General features: G+C 56.5%; 1 protein-coding gene across 5 annotated transcripts in view; it reads left to right on the top strand.

Moving 5' to 3' along the window:
- PITPNM2 (phosphatidylinositol transfer protein membrane associated 2) overlaps nt 1–20,224 on the top strand; it is a 111,507-nt gene that overhangs the window by 1,563 nt on the left and 89,720 nt on the right. For all 5 annotated transcript variants that reach the window (XM_073881250.1, XM_025889794.2, XM_025889796.2 and 2 more), the window contains exon 2: nt 9,132–9,250. The gene's annotated coding sequence lies outside the window, so the exon portion shown is untranslated. The remainder of the gene's footprint in view (nt 1–9,131; nt 9,251–20,224) is intronic.

Raw genomic sequence — 20,224 nt, 5'->3', positions numbered from 1 at the left:
AGCGTGTCCTGGCCACCCTGGGACTGGGCGACCCGCTCGTGATCGCTCCCAGCCACACTGTCTCACCCCGCGCTGCACACGGCTCAAACTCCGACTCCAGGAGGCGAGGTGGCCGGAGCTCAAACCGTGTGCTACCTGGTCCCTGAACACCCTGGCTGGGGCGTTTTATGTCTTAGAGGGTGTTGCTTGTGAAAGAGCCCCGAACGCTGTGGGTTCATGGTTGATGGAAACATAGCCCTACCTTCCCTACAGTGCACCCATCTGAAAGCCTTTGTCAGAGCCTGACACCACCACGGGAGGCCACCCAGGCACCTGTGACGAGTTTCCATTTGACTCACGTTCGTCAAGAAGGTGACACGACCTACCGAATTCACAGGCCACTGTGATTGCTGAGCTGACATAGCTCCTCATGTGGGTGGCGAGCGTACGCTTCCCATTAAGAAAATCACTACTTTTGAACAGGCTCCGAATGGAACTTTTTTGCTTTTACTAAAATTAAGAAAATAATAATGAAACAGCCCACCCAACACCCCGAATTCCTTAAAAAAGGAAAACATTTAATGTCAACCCAGAAATTCAGCTTGGTATCACAATTCAGCAGAGCCACATGGGACAGAAGGAAGAAGTTCTCACGTGGGCAAGGTGAAGGCTGCCATTCTCTGTCCTCCTGGAGCCACGATACCACATCCTTGTCCCTGCCCCCACCCCCGAGCGTGACAAAGCTTCAGTAGAAGCAGCTTCAAACACAAGCGAATGGCACCGGATTTGCCTGAGAATCCACAGCAGCCCCACGGGATTGCTTCAGAAATCCCCCAGGTGGCTGCAGAGTCGAGCTGTCTTGCCGAGTGAAGTCTTGTTTGGAGCACTCGAGGCCTGGGGGGGTCCTTGATAAATGGAAGTGAGACTGTTATTATCGGTGCTCAGCCCAGACAGAGCAGAAGGTGGGAGTTTTAGGGCTCTGCTCTCGGCCCGCAGGGGCGGAGGCCAACGGGGCACAGGCCGGCTGAGACTCAGGCTGCAGACCCCTCTCTCGGGTCCCCGTGGTTGGGAGCGAGCTGGGGCCGGGCCTCCATCAGCCCAGCCTCCATCAGTCCAAGGTGTAAAGTTTGTGGACAGGCGTGTGTCTGACAATAGATACTGCATCGAGTAGCCAGATGGTCTAAACACCCCATAGGTGGTAGGTATGTAACTATTTTCCGTCATCGTCACGTGCTGCCGTGTTGACATTAACAAGGAGGAGGAATTACTCAGGAGCTCGCCGCAGTCAAGAGCAGTTGGGCCACCGGCGGAGGGGACAGCTTTCAGGGCAAGCTTGGCCGCCTCTTGCTGCCTCCTGCCCAAGCACCGAATCCTTCACGTGGAGACCCTGGGGAACATTCCCTTAGAGCTCTTAGCAGGGAAAAGTTTGCTTGTCAGCATGAACCAGGATGTTTTTCACTGTTGGCAAGAGCTCTGTGGCCCAGCAGATTTCCCTCTTTGCTCTGCCTACCAGGAAGCACACAGCTAAAATTTTTACTCATTTGCTTATAGATTGTCCTCAGGAGTCTTAGGTTTTTCTCCTTTTTTGATTTCTTTCTTTCTTTATTCGTTTGTGTTTGGGGGATGCGAACCTAGCTTGTGAGGTTTTGGGAAGCAGGTAGTATGAGTGGGGCTTGGATCTGTGAAGAAGCTCTCATCGTGGGCTTAGCGTGTGCTTGCTGGGTGCAGAACCAGTCGATGTCTGATCTCCCTGAACTGCTAACTTGGTTGGTGATGCCAAGAGGGTCGAGATCAGGCCTTGGCCTGATTCTGCTCTGTATCCTTCACGTGTTTGACGTGTAGTAATGGTTTGGTGAACATGTTAGTTAGGGTAAGTAACGCTGGTGCTATAACAAACAATTATTATAGTCTCAGCGGCTTATCCCAGTAAAGGCTTGTTCTCGCTCTTGCAGTTGACTTGGATGCTCTGGGGGTGGCCTCCATGCAGTGATTTGGGGACCCAGCATCCTTTCCTGTGGTGTTTCTGCCACCCCCTGGGGTTCCCTTGGGGTCCTCCCCTGGACCTGGGCAGTCAGCTGGCTGGTGAGTGAAGACAGAGGGCGTTGAGGGTCACGTGGGCATTTGAAGGGGCCAGGCTTGGAAGGGGTGTACGTTCCCCTACTCACAGAACTACTCTCCCAGTCCCACCTTGAATTGGGGGGCTACGGATGTCACTTAGGAAGAGGAAACTGGACCGCGCCAGACTGGCACAGGAAACACTGTGGAAGGAATGGTCTGTGACAGGCACAGAGACGAGAGCGGGGTTCTCAGGAAGCAGAGCTGGAGGAGTGTGTGTGCCCGCCTTGTAAATCCTGGTGCCGGTCATCTGGCCTGTGTTCGGTGTTCTGGATTACGTTCCCGCACTCCCTTCTGCCAAAACTAGAAGGTTGTGGAATGTTGGGGCTGAATGGAGAGGCCCCTTGGTGGTCAGCCTCCTCACTGGACGCATGGAGACATGGATCCCAGAGGAGGGAACTGACCCAACCAGAGCCAGCCCAGTGAGAACTCTGGTCTCAGCCCCATCGCTGGGGTCATCCCCCGCCCCCCCCCCAACACACACACAGGGAGCATCTGCGTGCATAGCGTACACATCCCTGCCCTGACAGGACGGTCGAGTCAGTCAGCGGAAGGCCTGGCTGCTGCGACGAATGGTTGGAGAGACCCACGGCCTGCACAGCAGCTGCTGGATTTCAGCGCGTGGTCTGTTGGGATTTGGGGAGTAGAAAAGGAGTCTCCTCCTGGGACTTATTCAGGCCTTGTCTTTGTGACTCACCTGTGAGCACGTGAAAGACCTGCATCGGTCTCACATTAGGAACAGACATTTCCCCCGAAGCCATTAGAGATCCTGACTGCTGTGTCAGTCATCCATCACTGCAAGAGTGCTCTCCAACTTAGTGGCTTAAAACATCAACCATTTTATTTGCTCACACCGTGGCAATTTGGGCAGGGCTTGGTGGGGACAGCTCATCTCTGCTCCACTGGTGTCAGCTGGGACAGCTTGCCTGGGGGTGGAAGATCCATTTCCAAGATGGCCCCACTCCCATGGTTTGTAGGTCGGGGCTGGCACTGGGCTCTGTCAGCTGGAGCTCTTGGCTGGGACGGTGGTTCCCCTCTTCATCCCCTCTCCCCCGGGCCTGGCTTGGGCTTCTCACAGCTCAGGGATCTCCAGAGAGTTGGGCTTCCTCCATGGTGGCTGCTTCCCCCCCAGCACACAAACACAGAAGCATGCAGGCCTCCTCCTCCGCCTCCTTTTTTTAATCTAATTTTTTATTGTAGTAAAATACATATAACATAAAACTTACCATGTTAGCCATTTTCAAGTGTCCGGTTCAGTGGCATTAGGTGTATTCACTCTGTTGTGCAGCCTTCACCACCCTCCCACCTCCAGAACTCTTTGGTCTTGCAAGGCTGAGGCTCTGTCCCTGTTGCACAACAACTTTCCCTCCCTCCCCAGCCCCTGGCACCTACCCTTCTACTTTCTGTCCCTGTGAACGAGACTCCTCGGGGTACCTCAGGTGGGTGGAACCACGCGGTGTTTGTTCACTTGTGACTGGCTTGTGTCCTCCGGGCTCATCCTCAACGGTCTTCCTTTTTAAGAATGAGCAATACTCCACTGTGTGGACGGACCACATTTTGTTTATCCATTCATCTGCGGATGAACATTTGAGTTGTGTCCACCTTTTCCTTTTCATGAACAGTTGCTGCCATGAACAGAGGTGTGCAAATATCTGTTTGAGTCTCTCTGCCTTCAGTTCTTGGCCAGGCCTTCCTCAAGGCTGGGGCCCGAAGCTGGCCCAGGGCTACTTCCAGCCCGTTCCGTTGGTTAGAACGGGGCTTGGGGCCAGACTGGATTCTGAGGGCCGGGACTGCGCGAGGCCGCGGCTCATTGGGTCCGCCACGGTAACCTTGCCCGCCACCACCACTCTGGGAAAAGATCTTTGCAGAGAGGCCGGTGGGCCCGCTCGCACACACCCTCCAACGCCTGACTCCCCTCTCGGATGCCTCTGGACGCCCAGATGCCTGTGGCCTGGGCGTCCAGAGGCGAGGTTCTGCTGGAGAAGCTCAAGCCAGAGCGGGGCCGGTCCCGTCCCTCCTGGGAGCCTGCGACGCTCACGGTCTGTCTTGTATCACTTGTGGCTGTTCCTCCTGTTATATAATCTGTTATTCTGTGCTGCACCAGGCCCTGCTTACTTGTCAGAAGTTTCTAAAAGCCAGCTGTATCAGCTCCAGGCAACTGGGGGTGCTGCCTGTCCCTCATAGTATTAGTCACTCTGTACTTAGCTAAATTTAACTTTTTATCATCCAAATGATATTTTTGTGGGCTTGGAATTTTACATAATGCTACCAACTGCTGCGGGCTAAGAATTTCTCCTTTTTGGTGTGTGTGTGTGTGTGTGTGTGTGCGCGCGCGCGTGTACGCGCGTGCACGCGGTGGTTTTCTCCCCCGTGAACTTTTGCACGCCCAAGGAAGCATTGTTCAGTTTCTCTTCCCTGGTCTGCCTTCCCAGGTCCCGGTTTCTTCCTCGGCCTCTGCTTTGCCTTTTGCCAGCTGGGAGGAAAATTGCTCCTAACAGCTTTCTGATGGCCCTGCTAATGCTTCCTTCCTCACTTGAGGGCTCTCAACTTTGAAGGTCCTTGAGGGTTTCCCTGCTGCCTCCACAGTCTGGGATTCAGAGAAGGAAGCTCAGCTCCAGAGTACAGTGTCTGTCGAGAAAGCAGAGAGAAGGATCCGGAAGGAGGGTGTTGGGGGGGAAGGGACAAGAAATAAGAAATCCAGCGACCTGTCCAAGGTGTGGGGTCCAAGATGCAGGCTCCTCCTTTGTGCATGTGGGAGGGTGCGTGTGGGGAGCTCAGCTGGGAGAAGTCAGAGCTGCAGGCGTGGAGCAGGGAGATCTGGCATCTCCTTGGGGAGGGGCCTGGAGCCTGACGCCGGGGTGCGGGGACGCAGTGTAGCTGGTCTGACTTTCCTGAGTGCCAGCCACTCAGAAATGGTAGCATGCTGGGCCCAGGGGTCTTGTGTGTTCCACACTGTAACTGTGCGTGGGAGGTGCCTGCCTCCATCTTCCAGATGGGGAAACTGAGGACCAGGTCAGAGGGATGAGCAGCAGTCGAACCACAGCGCAGCAAACACTGAGCACTTACCGTGGGCCGGGCATGGTGCCTAGCGCTTGCGCTCCGTAGCTCCTCGGCTCTTGACAGCACTTCTGTTACGTGGGTACCCATGTCAGCACTCTTTTACGGAGAAGGAAGCTGAGTCCCAGGGAGGTTAAGCACACAGGTTAAGTTGCTCGAGGCCACAGAGCTGAGAGATGGCAGAGCCTGCCACCCCCAGGCCTCCCCTCAGCCACCCAGCCGCCTCACCTCTTTTCTGCTCAGCGGCTTCAGATGGGACGCACACTGGACCCTGGGCTGCTCTTTCCAAAGCATCTGAGGCTGACTCCAGCCTCCCTGGTTGCCGGGTTTCTCGTGTGTGTGTGTGTGTGTGTGTGTGTGTGTGTGTGTGTGTGGGCTGCCACTGGGAGAATCAACCCAGAATTGGTGTTGGCCTCTTGGCCTCTTGAGGAGAGGAGCTGGGACAAAACTGAAAGTCACGCTCACCTTGCACCTTTTTTATCTTTTCAAAAATACAGACGTATTGCTTGTTTTAAGTTATTTTATGAATACATTAGGAACCCCTAGGTATAGATCCCAAAGAATTAAACACACCTGCACACAAAAGCTTGTCTGTGGGTGCTCATAGCAGCTCTGTTCACAATAGCCCCACGGTGGAAGCAACTCCAGTGGATGGATAAACAGAATGTGGGGTGTTCTTCCAGTGGACCATGACTCGGCCATAAGAAGGAAGGAAGCGCTGACCCCTGCTACAGCACGGATGACCCTGGAAAGCACGATGCTCCGAGACACAGAAGGCCATGTGTTATGCGCCCACTTGTATGGAACGCCCAGAACAGGCAAATCCGTAGAGACAGAAGCAGGTTGGCGTTGTCCAGGGTCTGAGGGAGCGGGGGACCGGGAGTGTGCGGTAAAAGGTATGGGTCTCTCTTCGGGGTCGAAAGAAGTGTTCTGGAACTAGAGAGCGCAGTGGCCGCACAGCTTTGTGAATGCGCCAAATGCGCTGAATTGTACACTTTAGAAGGGTGAACGTATGACCTGCAGATTGTATGTCAATAACAAGGAGCCGTGCGTCGGGAAGGAAGGAAGAGCTGTGGCGGCTCGGCCTGGGCCAGCAGCCCGCGCGGTGGCCCGTGGTACCCCCCACCCTCCGCATCTGTCCGTCTGTGCACGCTCTTCTGCCTCCCGGTCTCCATGTCAACGGGGGATGGAAACCACGGTGTTTAACTTCAGTTATACCACCCACTCATTTGGAACTTATGCCTGAGACATACAGACGTCTGGGCAAGCTAGTAGCTTGGCACCCCATCAAACTGGTATTCTTTAAGTGTTTGTTTGACATTTATTTAGTGGGGATGAGAAGAGACCGATATCCTATTAATAGAAGTTGTATAGAGAAACAGATTCACTTACTAATTCATGTCCACTGACTGAAATCAGTCAGGGATCTGAGAAATTTTCAGGAAAGCCCTTCTGACTCCTCCAAAAGGTGGGTTTTATTTATGTATTTTTTCCACACACGCACCCCCCCCGGCCATTTTCCAAATCATTCAGGAGGCGTAGTGAAGACTTAGCTTTTGAAACGTCAAGGAGAGGACCTAACGTGTAACAGGATGAGTATGGTTGATGATACTGTATTGTATGATTGAAATTCGCTAAGAGGATAGAACTTAAGTGTTCTCCCCCCACCCTCCCAAAAAAGCGTAGCTCTGTGAGGTGATGGATGTGCTAATTAACTCTATGGTGGGAACTCTCCCTGGTGTGTCAAACATCCCGTCTCGTTCACTTTAAATATATCACCGGTTTGTCAATTATATCTCAATAAAACTGGGGAGAAAAACTTAAAGGCGTAACATGTTTTCTTTCTGTTCCTGATCATCAGCAACAAATACACCACCACGTCTTATTTGGTTTCCGCCCCCCCCCCCACCCTAGACCACAGCAACGACAGGTTGCGTGGAAGGTGCATGCAATAGCTCTCAGCAACGGCTTTATTGTGATTTCTCATCTTCCCTAAGGGATGGGCTGGTGGACTTTTTGCCTTTCGTGTGAGGAGTCATGGAGGAAACCTGCCTAACCTGGCAATATCTTCCGATTTCATTCCAGTGATGATTTGTGCTCCCCCCCACCTCCCTAGGTCCCTAGAGGTTCCCCGAGGAGCCGACTCGCTCCTTAAGCAGATCCTGCGTTCACTTTTTGGACTTTAAATGCTTTTTTTGTCAGAAAAATGATTTCCCCACGGTGCACCTCTAAGGAGTGCGCGTTTTTCTCTCGCAGCCCCCGCAGATCTCATTCTGCCGGGTTGAGTCACAGTTGACCTTCTCACCCACCAGAGGCGTCACGGTGGAGTGGAGAGGGGCCGGACTTCAGAATCCGGCTTACCACTGACTGGTGTGTTACCATGGCAAAGCCCCTTCCCTCCCCACGGGTTTCCTTACCTCTGAAATGGGGCGGGGGGTGGGGGAGACTTAACACTGACCTCACACTGGGTTTAGAGGTTTTGTGGTGGAAGCGAAGAAACAGAATGGAGAAACCACAGGGAGGCAGGGCATGTGTGCGTGCAGTGAGCTGTGGAATTCGGTGGAACGTAGAGGAGAGAAGCTGGAGCTCTCCCCTTCTCCCCCTCCCCTGCATGCCCAGCCGGGGGATGGGGACCTGGGACCCCTGTGGGACCCCTGAGACATTTTGCGCGTGGCGGGTCCAAGCGTGTATATGGGGGTGCGGCCGTGGACAGGAGGGGCAGGTGAACGGCCAAGACGGAGCCTCAACTCCTGCAGGCCCGGCCCGAAGAGGACTTTGCAGAATTGGCCGTGGCTCCTCCGGGAGTGTGGGCCTGCACTGCGGAGGGTGGGCGTGTGAAAAGCTGGTCTCTCCTGCTCGCAGCCACACCTCCCACTGCTGTGCTGTCCCCAGTTAGATTCTCTCCCTCCTCTGAACTCTTACTGCCTGTGCCCTCATTCGGCACTTGATCACTTCTGCTGTCCCGAGCCTCCACGGAATGCCCCTCACTTTTCCTGTGCCTCTGTCCAGAACATGCGGGCCTAGGCTGGTGTCCCTGGAGCCGCTGGGGCCTGGCCTCAGCTCTTGGCGGGGGTCTCTCTGGAGCTGAAGATTGGTTCCTAAAGAACCATGACTTCTACAGCCTCCAGTTGTGGCAGGTTGGGGGGGGGGGCGGCTGCCTTCTGGTCACGGTCAGGGGAAAGCCTCCTCGGCTGCTACCCGCTACCTGGGCCCCGTGTGGGGTCTGGCAAGTACGTCAGACAAACAAGCATGTGTTGAGCTGCAGGTGTGGGCCATGGTGGGAGCCCCGGGCTGGGTGGCGGCTTTAGCAGTGCCTGTGAATTTTCTGATGTTTTGGAAGCTGATTGCACCCGGGACTCCCCAGAAATCCATTTCTCCACCTTTTCCATCATGTTGTGCGTGTTCATCTCTGGCCTCCGGATATCTGGCGGAGGTGGGTCTCCAGTTACACACCGCCCAACTGCAGGGACTTGACGGGAAGGAGAGAGTTGTCTGCATCACCCCGTGACGCTGCTCCCGACCCCGCCCCGGGCACCAGGATGCTCCTGGCTGGTGGCCAAGAGCTCTAGGCTGCCGTTCCCCCCTTCTCTTCTGTTTGCCTTCCTTCTGCACCCTGGGGTCCCGCAGTCCCCTAGGTTGATAGGTGAAAAATCTCAACGTTGAGGCCGAGTTGGGTTTCAGTGCTGAGAAAGCGCCTGTGTGCTGGGGGTGTGGGTCCTGGTTCTCTTCTGAAGCACAGGGAGCCCTGGGCAGTATCGGGGGCATCATCCCTCTGGGACCACATCCTGGACGGGTCCGTTTGTTGAGTGCAGACTCCTTCAGCCCAGCACCCCCTGTCCTCTCCCCTCGGCACAGCTAGGTTTCTAGTCTCTGGCGTTGCCCAGGATGAGGCCGGGCCCTGTCGATTTCCCAGCTGGGTTGCCCTGAGTGACCAGAGCGGCCGGCGTCTGACCTCCTTCCCCACCGGCTTCTCCCTGCAGGATGCTGACACGTGTGTCCTGGGGACCAGGACCATCCCCAACACCCTTCCGTGTGCCTAGTGAGTCGTCCCTCCTCCTGTGGCAGGACATCGAGGGACCCTTCTCACACGGACCCACTGGTAAGGACCGCCCACTAGCTTTGGAGTTTGGGGGTGCAGGGGCTCTCTTGCTGTTTCCCCTTCCTTAAACATCTGACTTTATCTGATTAATGGGGTAGATTGTATTAATCGATCCTCCTTGCAAATATTGATTGCTCTTCACTAAGTAGGTAGGACTGATGTTCTTTCCGTGGTTCTTTAAGATCCCAGATATGATACAACCCGTTAGGATGGCCCTTGTGAGTCTCTGCTGTACAGAGTGCCCTGAGGGACCTCTCTTCTCTTCTCTTGGAGCCCCTGGCCCAGCCTGGGCTCCCCACTCTCAGTAAACAGGGCAGGACAGGAGTTTCAGAGTTCCTAAGCCTTGGCAGTGGGCAGGGTCTTGAGCACTGCCTCGCCTCATTTCCCGCAAGCCGTAGTCAGTGACATGGACAAAAACGCGCGTGTGTTTTCATGTAAGCATTTCCCTGGATGAGAAACTGAGCGGTTGGGGCCGGGGGGGGGGGGGGGCATGGCATGTCTGAGGTCCTCCGGAGAGTGGGCAGTGGCCTAGGCGGGACTCCCAGTGCTTAGCTCTTTCTCTCCTGCCCTGGGTCCCCTTGGGCTTCTAGTCCATCTCATCCCATTTCCTGTCCCCGAGTCTCTGGCACAGGCCTCGCCCTGTCCCCCTCTTGTCATGCCAAGGCCTTTGGGGGGTAGAGCAGGGAAAGTGGTGTTGCCTTTTCTTGTTCTAAACTCCCACACACCCCTCTCCCTGGACGCTAATCAGCCAGTCTGAGCTTTGCAGACAAGGAGGATGGATGTTCGGGGTGAAGACGCCAGGGGGTAACACTAGTGTTCCTACCCAGACACAGTGTGAACACATTGACTCTGCTAAGCACACAGGATCCATTAGGATCCCCTTTTACACAAGGAAGCTGAGGCTCAGAGGTGGCAAGTGTCTGGCCCAAGGTCACACAGCTAGTCAGGGGTGGGCTTGGGATTGGACCCCAAGTCTAGACCCTAGAGCACGTGGTGTGGTTTTCCAAATATGGCCCCGGCTTCCCCAAAGGATGGGGCCCAGCCTCCACCCTTTCTTACTTTGGGCTCCAGGTAAGCCCCTTGCCGCCACCGGGCCTCCCGTCCTTTCTGGGGAACAGGGCATAGCAGACGAGGCCTCCGCAGAGCGCCCCCCTCACTCCTGTGTTCCCATGTTGGCACCGCGGGCTGTTTTCTCTGTAATTGCTCATTCTTTTCAGTTGCTGTAAAAAGGCCTCCCAAGTGCTAAGAAGAGAGAGTGCTCTGTTGTATTTTTGTTTTGTTGTCTTGTTTTAATTCACTCTCTGAGAGTCCCCGAGCCTCAGCGGCTGGGGTGGGTGTGGCGGAGGGCACAGGAGGTCGCCCTGGCCTTGGGGCCCTGGTGAGCACTCCTCTGCCCTGGAGGCCTGAGCTCTGACAACAGAACTTTGCTTCCTGTTTCCTTTTCCACCTTCCACGGGAAGGCAGTTCTTTTCTTTCCGAACAACTGCATCCCCCAGTTACGGGGTTTTAGAGATGGTGGCCTTGTGGCCATCTTATCTGGGGGCTCCCACTTAGCCCCAGGTGTGCTCAGGAATTCCTCTGCTTTACTCATTTATCCCGCGAACATTTACTGTGTCCCCAGGATAGACCAGATGCCATGTTGGGGTTCCAGGCATGCAGCTGGGAACAGAAGAGGCAGGAGTCCCGCCCGCGTGACATTATACCCCGGTGTTGCCAGAAACCCGCCCCACGGTCTCACCTCTGCGTTGGCAGAGGGGAAGATCATGGTTGCCCCTGCATGCCTCTGAGCTCCCCGTGGGAGTTTGTGGCCATGACAGGCCTCCGGACCACTGGGCCCCGGCTGGCATGCGTTGGGAGGGTTGGGGAGAGGCAGGCCTTCCCCGCGGCTGAGAATGTGAAGTCTCCTCCTCATCTCGGAAAGGGCTTAAGGAGCAGGGTCTATTTTTAGAGGAGCTCCTTGCTCCAAAGGAACAGGAGCCCTTCCTTCCAGGAGGTGGGGGTGGGGTGGGCACAGGGCAGGGGGCAGCTGGGGTGCCTCAGCTCAGTCTGGCTGTGTTCTGCATCTGCTCGGCCTGGACGCAGGGCCGTCTGCAGAGAGGGTCTGCCTGAAAGAGGGGATCCCCGCCGGGGAGAGCATCCGCCTTCAGGCACCCACCCAATCCGGGGGGGGGGGGGAGGTGGAGAAGATGTCCCCTGTTCCGAGCAGGGGCTCAGGGCGTCTAGCATTTGACGGCCCCCTCTGTGGGGAGGGTCTGCTGGCCCCGGCTCTGGGTCATCACTTCCTTCCTGACTCTCCCAGCTCTCGCAGGGAGGGGTGCTTCCTGCCATTGTCTTTGTGAGGCCTCAGCAAGGTCACTATCTCCTTCTGGGGAGGAAGAGAGCCCGATCCCTCTGACAGGACCTCAGCCCACAGCGGCACTGACACATTTCCGTCCCCGCTGCGCAGGCTGGCCTCCCAGCCTCCCCTTGGCCCAGTCTGGAGGCCCATGGCAGGGTGCGGGCTTCTCTCCTTCACCTATAGAAGCTTAACCCTGCCTGCAGGCAGATGGGAGAGTTAGCAGCTCGGGGTTCAGGCCTGCGATGATCGGCATGTTGGATGGCTGCAGCCGGAGTGGGAGGCCGCGCCCATGAACGCGGAGAGGCAGGAGCTCACGGTCAGGAGGCAGGACTCTCGGACACTGCGTCGTGTCCTACAGCAAAGATGCTGCCCGCTTCCTGCGTTCCTTTGCTGTCCCCCTGCCGTGTCTGGGAGAGAGCTGGGCGGGATCTGAGTCCCCCACCTCTTCCCCCACGACTTCCCGCAGCCATGTTTCTTTTTCTCATGCGGGGCTTTGACACACAGCCCACGCTGCCCAGGACCTGGGCCGCGCCCCCCCGCCACCCGCGTGCAGAATGCCCTGCCGGCCTCTGGCTGTCCCCCCTCTCTGTTCTGCTGCATCTCAGGGGCCTCTTGGTGCTCAGTCCCTGGCTTTGCCTGTTGATTTAGGTGCTGCACTTCCTGAGAGCGTACTTTATTCTCACCCAGGTGGCACAGTGCATTCCTCCGGCTTTGTTTCTGGTCCCTGCTTCCCGTCACCTGTTGTGGTTCACACAGGGTACCAGGGCTCTCAGAGAGCCGGGCTTGAGTGCGCCCCGCTCATGCACTCCAGGATTGGCAGGGCCAGGGCAAGAAGCCGCCTCAGCCTCCTTGGGGCTGCGCGAGGGCAATGGCTCCATCTCATCCACCCTGTCCCGGCTGGGGGTCCCCTGGAGCTCTGCCCACAGGCCCTCGGCATTGGCAGCCCCCCTTCCGGCTGCATCCTGCTGCCCATTTCCCCATCTCGGCCTTCCCTCTGTTCTGAGGATGAGCCCACTGCTGGAGTCTCTTGTACTTCCCTGTGGATGGTGTCCAGTGCCCTCACTGAGGCCATGTTTGTTACCTCATCTTGCCCGACAAGGAGGCACCTGGAAGCATTTGCTTATGAGCTGACCCTCAGACTTCCTGGGACCAGTTCCGGTCAGTGTTCTCTGGGTCATTTCCTTGCTTTGTTCCTCCACACACTTCCTGAGCTGCAAACCTGCCTAGAGCAATCACTTTGATTCCTGGAGACAGTGTCCAGAGCTTGGGATTCTCAGAAGGACTCCTGAGATGATGCCATTCAAGCTGGAGGTTATTATGGCCCCAGACTGTTCCTTTTAGCAGCATGGTCCAACCTGCAGATGATCAAAATGTATCCATTCAATATATTGTATTCAGAGTATTCATTCAATATTTAGAGAGTACCCACTATTCTGGGAGCTGGGTATAAAGGAATGATACAACATTTAAAATCCTGGCCCTCCTGGGCGTACATGTGGGTAGACATACAATAAACAAAGACTGTCAGATGGGGATTAATGCTAAATAAATAATAAGAAGGCCTCTCAAGTTGGGACAGTTAAGCAAAGTCCTGAAGGAGGCAAAGGAGAGAGCCAGGCGCTTATCTCGAGGAGGAGCATCCAGGCGGGAGACAGCCTGTGCAAAGGCCCTGTGGCAGGAGCTTGTCCAGGATGTCCTAGAAACTGGAGGGAAGGAGGGAGGGGACGGGTAGCACAAGAAAGGGGTTGGAGAAGTAATGAAAGCCCACATCCCGCAGGGCCATGCAAGTCTTGTTGAGACTTTGACTCTGACCCCGAGCAGGATGCGGTGGTACTGAGGAGTTCGAGCAAAGGAGAGCCAGGATCCCACTGAGCTTTAGAAGGATGGTTTCTGGCTAGGGTGCTGAGAATGGACTGGGTGGGGTGGAGGGAGGAAGCAGAGAGACCAACGGGGAGACTGCTGTCAGGGCCTGAGGTAGTGGACTCTGGGCCAGCCTGGCGGTGGTGGACGTGGTGAGGGAGGTGGGCTCCAGGCATGTCTTAAAGGTAGAGCCTGAAAGGATCTCTGAGGAACCAGGTGATCCCTATTGTGTGGACTTGTAGAGAGCAGGCTCTCACAGACTTGGAAGGACTCAGGAGGTCAGCCTTTTCACTTAACCTGTGGGGAAACTCCTTTGGAGAAGCTGGATCTATTAAGGCCAAAAGGGGGGAGATTCAGTTTGAATTTTCCTTCCGCCTTGTCACTTGCCCTGTCCCCATCACAACGAATGTACCAGTGAGGAATGACAACCTGGAAATTGCTTCCGCTGATTGATTAATGGGCCGTCTGCAGAAACGGTTCTCACTGCCCCGGGCTCTGGTCAGTGCCCTGGGACCCTAGGTGACCGTGGGGCAGGGCTAACAAGAACGCGGTGCCCAGAGGTGGGAGATCCGGCCGGACGCTGAAGAGAGGCGCGAGGCCCCGTGGGCTGGGTGTCCGGCCAGCTTCTGTCCTTTGGTTGGCGTCTTCCTCGGAGGCCAGAGGAGACGGGAGGACAGCAAGGAAACCCAGGCACATGCTCCCGAGTTCCCTCCTTCCCTACCATGCGCCGCAGCCTGACATGGTACGCCAGGGATCTCCCCGCAGTCCTGCCGTGCTTCTCACAGGCAGACCCTCATCTGGCACAAGTGGGGTTCGGTGCAGTTCCCACACATAGCTGCTGGGGTTCAGGATTCACGCCTCCCCTCTGGGCTCCGTCTCCCCGAAGAAAGGGGGTTTGTTGGCCTGTTCTCAGCCAGCAGCTTTCTAGGAGGTGGGTTCCCAGACGGGAGGCACGGCCTGAGGTTGGGCCATCATTTAACTAACATGTATTAAGCACCTTCTGTATGCCTGAGCTGTGCTGTGTGCCAGAGGTAAACATAAATCCTAGTTGTGCTTCAAGGGGCTTGGAAGGAGAGCCTTGCCTCCCCTCTTCCCTCTAGCGGAGCTGAGCCTCCTCTGGGTCTCCTTCACGTTCCAAATACTCGGGAAACACGGCGCGCTCACTCCCCAGTGTTTTACCGTGAATAAGCTTATGAAAATGGAACCAAGCGGGTGAGGATGAGAGGAGAGGGCATCTCAGCAGGAGGGACAGCTCTTACATCACGGGTTGCCCCAGGGCCAGCCCTTCCCATGCTCCACTCCTGTCTCAAGGGGACATCTGAGGTCAGGGCCAGGTTTTCTTCAACCACTAAAGCATCTTGCAGAGATGGCCTAGATTTGAAAAGACTGACCAGAGGAAAGAGAGCAAATGAGAAACCCAGAGTAGAGCACCTCACATGGCATCTGGCACTTAGTAGGTGCTCATTAAATGAACATCCCTTGCCTGACACAAGCAATCAGAGTTGGCCACGGATCCCAGGGGTTGTGGCTGCCTGGGGACCGTGGCTGTGCCCCTCGTTGGGAGAGCCCTCTGATCCACATCTGTGTGGGCCTTGGGGCTTGCCAGTGAGTGGTTCCTTCTGTCTCTGAGGCCAGGAAAGTCTTCTGGAATTGGGAACTCTGGAGCTACAGAGGCAGAGTTTGAAGGGGGGTGTTTGAGAATGCACTTGCCCCAGGTGAGGCGGCCCGAGTCCTCTCTTCCTACCAAAGAATGGCCCGTGCTGTGCCGGCCCCTAAGTCCTGTGTCTGACACAGGAAGCTGGGGACAGGCCTGGCTTAGAGAAGTGGCAAGCCGACGGGATGCCACTGGGTGGTGACCAGAGCTGCCCAGCCTACTCCTCCCACAGGCAGTTGGGACTCCCCCTGCTCTGTCTCCCCGAGCGCCCTGGGCTTATACACCTCTGCTTTTGCCTAGCGTGGTGATTTTTTAGCAACTTGCCTGGGATGTAATTTATATGGCATACAACTCACCCATTTAAAATGTACAATTCAATGATATTTCATATCTTCCCAGACTTATGCAACCGTCAGAAAATTTTAGAATGTTTTTGTCACTCTGAAAAGAAACCTGTACCCCTTCGCTGTCACTCCCTTCCCACACCCCTGGCAGCCGTTGGTGTGGTTTCTGTCCCTGTGGATTCGCCTGCTCTGGACATTTCGTGTCATGGGATCAGACACGGTGTGGCCTTTAGTGACCGGCTTCTCTCACGCTGTATCATGATTGCAGGGCTCATGCAGGTTGGGGCAGGTGTCCGTACCTCACTGTTCTTTTGGCCGAGTAATAGCCATTGTATGGATAGGTTTTGTTTATCCACTCATCCATTGATGGACATTTAGCTTTTTTCCCACCACAATCTTTTTTTGTGTGTGATCATGAATAATCCCACTGTGAACGTTCATGTACAGGTTTTTGTGCGGACTTCTGTTTCATTCCTCCTGAGTATGTACCTAGGAGTGGAGTCACTGGGTCCTAGGGTAACTTTGTCTTTCTCTAACATTTTGAGGAACTGCTAGACTTTTCCAAAGTGGCTGTCCTATTTTACAGTGCATTTTTTTTTTTTAAATAATGATAGACATGGAGAGTCGGGTAGTGTGGTGGTTAATGCAGACTCCAGAGCCAAAGTACTGGGTTCAGATCCTGGCTGGGAGATGGGGCAGGTCCCTTCACCTCTCGAGACTCAGTTTCCCCATCTATAAGATGGGGACAGTATTAGGGCCTACTGCATGTTGCCATGGGAAGTAGACCAGTGACTTCTGTACAGCGCTCAGGAAGGGCTTTGTCTGTTAGCTGTTATCATTATTTTTCCCTAGACTGTGGGTGCTGGGCACACAGTAGGTGCTGGGCACACAGTGGGTGCTGGGCACACAGTAGGTGCTCTGTTGGGGATGTTTTGAAGGATACGGAATTTGCATTCAGGGTGCCCCCTTTTTTTTTCTGATCACCCCTGGGGAAAGCTCCCGTCAGCTGTCAGTGCCTTGTACCCTGCAAATCTCTTTCTTCACCCAGAGGGGCTGGCGTAGGGCAGGGTGGGCCCTGGAGCAGCTCCAGCTCCAAGAGGCATGAAGCCCAGGCACACAGGGAGTCCTTGGAGTCAGGACTCGAGATTTAGGAGTGGTCTGAACAATTCAGAAGCTGCCGTGCTTGGGAGGCAAGACCCAACCCCATGATGGTGGACCCTGCTCCTCTCTGCACCCTGGCTCCTGCCCTGTGATTCAGCCACGAGGAAGGAGCCCAGATCCCCACCAGGAGCCCCACAGAGGACCAGCCCCGTGCTTGGAGGCATCCTCGGAAGCTTCCCCAGGAGCCCCCGGCCCCCAGGCAGAGAGACGGGCTTGCTCCCTCCCCCGGCTGGAGCCCCTGCAGAGTGGCAGCTCCCCAGCCTGGCAGCACCAGCCCAGCACCTGCCCAGACAGCGAGGCTGAGTCAGAGAGCACCCAGGCCTGTCGTTTGCCCTGATTGCCGAAGGGAGTCCACAGGGTATGGGGTCCATTCTTTAAAAAGTTTTTTTGGGTGGGCAAGAGGGAGTTAGGCTGTATACAAGTCCAGCCAACACAGAGTCGAGGCAAACCTTGGATTTCAAGTCCGACTGCATCACCAACTGCAGTATTGTCTTGAGCAGGGGGTTCAGCTGCCTGGAGACTTCATGTCTTCATCTGTGGAAGGGACAGGTTGTGACGTCTACCTTGTCCGCTGACTGCAGTTAAACAGTCCTGTGTAGGGTGCTCCGAGGAGAGCACCTGGCTCTCTGGTCACTCCACAAATGGGGATTCTTTCCCTTCTTGTGGGGAGGTGCTCCTGGGGCTGTGGAGGCCCAGAATGGGCCAGGGCTCCTGGGAAGGAGGGAAGGGTGGTCAGAGACAAAAGTCAGGCCAGGGGCTAAAGATCTAGTCAGGGAGGAGGTGTCAGGGACCAGCCCGGAGTCCCTGTCAGAGGACACCCCGCTCAGGCCACAGATAGAGCCGGTGAGTCTCCTCAATCCCATGTGCTCAAAGGCCCTGCTCCTGAGATCGGTGATAGGGTCCAGCACCCTTCTTAGCCTGACCCCATGTCACCACCCCGACCCTGCATTCCTGCTCCTGGGACTTCCTGCCATTCCCCAGACACACCGTGCACTGTGAGCACTAAAGCCACTGGCTCGTGCTGGTCCCTGTGCCCTTCCCCCTTCTGTCCTGGTAAACGCCTATGCATCCTTCAAAGCCCAGCCAAAATGCCCCCTCTCCTATGAAATCAGGCCATCGGCTGGTGCCTTTGCCTTCTGTCTGCTGCAGCCTCACTCTGTGGCCTTCCTCTGTTAATATGCCAGGTGCTCCAATGAGTGCCTGTCCTCCGTCCCAGAGGGCGAGTCCTTCCTCCAGGACGCTGAAGCTGAGGAGCACCAGCAGCCCTCCGGTTCCGCTAAGGTGCCTGCTTCTTCCCCGATCAGCCAGGTTGTCTCCGAGTGGTCCTCCTTTCCAGGAGGGGGAAGTGGCCGGGGAAGCGGGAGACCGTGCACGCGCTTCCACTGTGAGCCGTGTGTCCAGGTGCGGGGTGGGGTGGGGTGGGGTGGGGAGGGGAGGACGGGAGGGCGTGTCCCTGCGACCTTGGTGTGTGGGTGACCTGCTTTTTGTGAGCGTGTGTCCGGGCACCACAGAGCCTGCGTGCCCGCTCCCTTTGAGTCCCCCTTCTGTCTCTGAGCTGATTAACGTGCTGACGTCCGTCAGGAGCTCACGTCACTTTTGGTCTCCCTGCAGCCCGGCAGCTGTGATGCGTTGCTTTGGACTTGTCCGCTGCATCGCAGCAGAGGGCCGAGGCCGGCCGGGAGCGAGGGATTATGTGGTTCCCCTCTGGCTTCAGCTGCCTCGCCGGCCCGACCAGCTGTTCCCTGTTGCCCACTGCCAAGCGGCAGATGTGGGGGGCGAGGTCAGCCCGGGAGCTGGGGACCTGCCCATCATCTTCACGTGAATGTCTCCAAGGCTATTTCTGGCCTCGCCATTATCCCAACGGCTTCAGGGGATAAATATAGCCACGGATTGAAAAGCCCCAGTGGCAGGCAGGCAGGCGTACGTACTGGAGAGTGTGCGGACGGGGTGCTTGGCTATAAATAAGGCTGCTAGAACACCTCCCCAGCCACGCCGCCACCAGCAGTGCGTGGAAAGACAGATTTCCTTGCCGACTCCCTCCCAAAGCCCACGTGTGCCTGGGGGCCCAGGCGGTGGAGGAGGGAGGCGGGGGGACGCAGGTCTGTCCGGACGTTGCACAGAAGGGCTGGCTGCTGGAAGTAGCTAGCTCCCCTGTACTGCTCTCTAGAGTAGCTTATAAAGGGGGATGGCCAGTGGCCCCAGCAGGAATCCCAGGGACAGCCGCACGGAGGGAGGGACGGTGTGTTGTGCTAAGAACCGTGGCCCAGTTCAGCATCCTCAGCCCGCTCCGTCTCCCTCCCCGAGGCCCGGCTCCTGTTGCAGAGAGGCCCGTGGACAAGGGCTGGGCCCAGGTGGTCCTGGAGCCCAGGTGGCAACGTGGCTTTCTCGAGCCCCATGCCTGTCTTCCCCTCTGCTTCCTCCCTGCCTGGATCCAGCCTCCTGATAAGGGCACAGCTTTGTTTATCTTCTGCTCCCCTGGTCCTCACTGCTCAGCCAAGACAGTGACCCTCGTCCAGGCTGGAGTTGCGGGGGGAGGGGTCCAGATGCTCCTTGTCCCTTTCCCCCCTCCTCACTCCCGCCTTCCTGCGCAGGAGCAGGTACCTAGGGCTGGCGTTGAGCGAGGAACAGGACGCGTGCCCAAGAGACACTTCTCATGGGCAAGGATAGAAGTCGGGAAACTGGCAAGAATCCTGTGAGCGCGCCACGAATACAATATTGTTCCTGTGCCATCGCCAAGCCCGGGAAGCGGCTTCCTGTGAGCCCACTCCCTTCTGCGGCCTCGGTGAGCAAAGGCCGAGAGCTGGGGCAGGCAGAGCCAGCGCAGGGAGAAGTCACATGTAATGACACCCGTCATCCAGCATGCTTGCTGGCTGCAGATGGGGAGGGGGCTTCTGTCGCGAGGGGGCCCTGCCAGTCCCGCAGAGGAGGGGTCTGGACCTCTGCCCCACGGCTCTTCTGGAGCGGGCGCTTGTGTGTGGATCCATCATGAACCCCGAGTGTGGGCTGGGAGCCGAGACGAATCGGGTCTGGCCCCCACTCTCAGGAGCTCATCGGCCACTGTACACGCTTGTGGTGCCCGTGATGCCCACCTGTGGGGATGGGGCCGGGAGCCCAGGGAGGAAGCTCTCAGGGGCGCCGGCACTTGAGTTCACCCTGCACAATATCCAGTTCACCCGCCAGCCGGGGTAGGGTTGGCATAAGCGGGGAGGGCCTTCCCTGCAGAGGGAACAGCCTGTCCGAAGGCCTGGAGGCAGGAGGCACTGTGGGTCCCACTGTGAGTCTGGTGAGCGGGTGATGCAGGGAGGCCAGGCTGAGTGGAGGGAAGGAGCAGGGTTTGGGGGCGCAGGGGGTCGTGTGCTGGCTGACAAGCGAGCGTGGATGTCCTCTTGAGAGCCGAGGGGGAGCGTGGAACAGAGCGGCTTTCATCCCAGGAATGTCACGCTCTGATGTGGGGATTAGAAAAGGCTTCCTCTGGCTTCGTGTGGATGACAGGTCAGAGGCGGGGGGAGGAGGGGGCAGGCTGATGGCAACATCACGATGTCTTGCTTTGTTGAGTGCATACCTGAAAGATGTGTGTGTGTGTGTGTGTGTGTGTGTGTGTGTGTGTGTGTGTGTGT

This window comes from Callorhinus ursinus, unplaced genomic scaffold (genome assembly GCF_003265705.2).
Source record: "Callorhinus ursinus isolate GAN/ISIS: 27379988/994484 unplaced genomic scaffold, GSC_fseal_2.0 scaffold41, whole genome shotgun sequence".
Classification (NCBI taxonomy): domain Eukaryota; kingdom Metazoa; phylum Chordata; class Mammalia; order Carnivora; family Otariidae; genus Callorhinus; species Callorhinus ursinus.
This window is presented reverse-complemented; position numbering and strand designations above follow the sequence as displayed.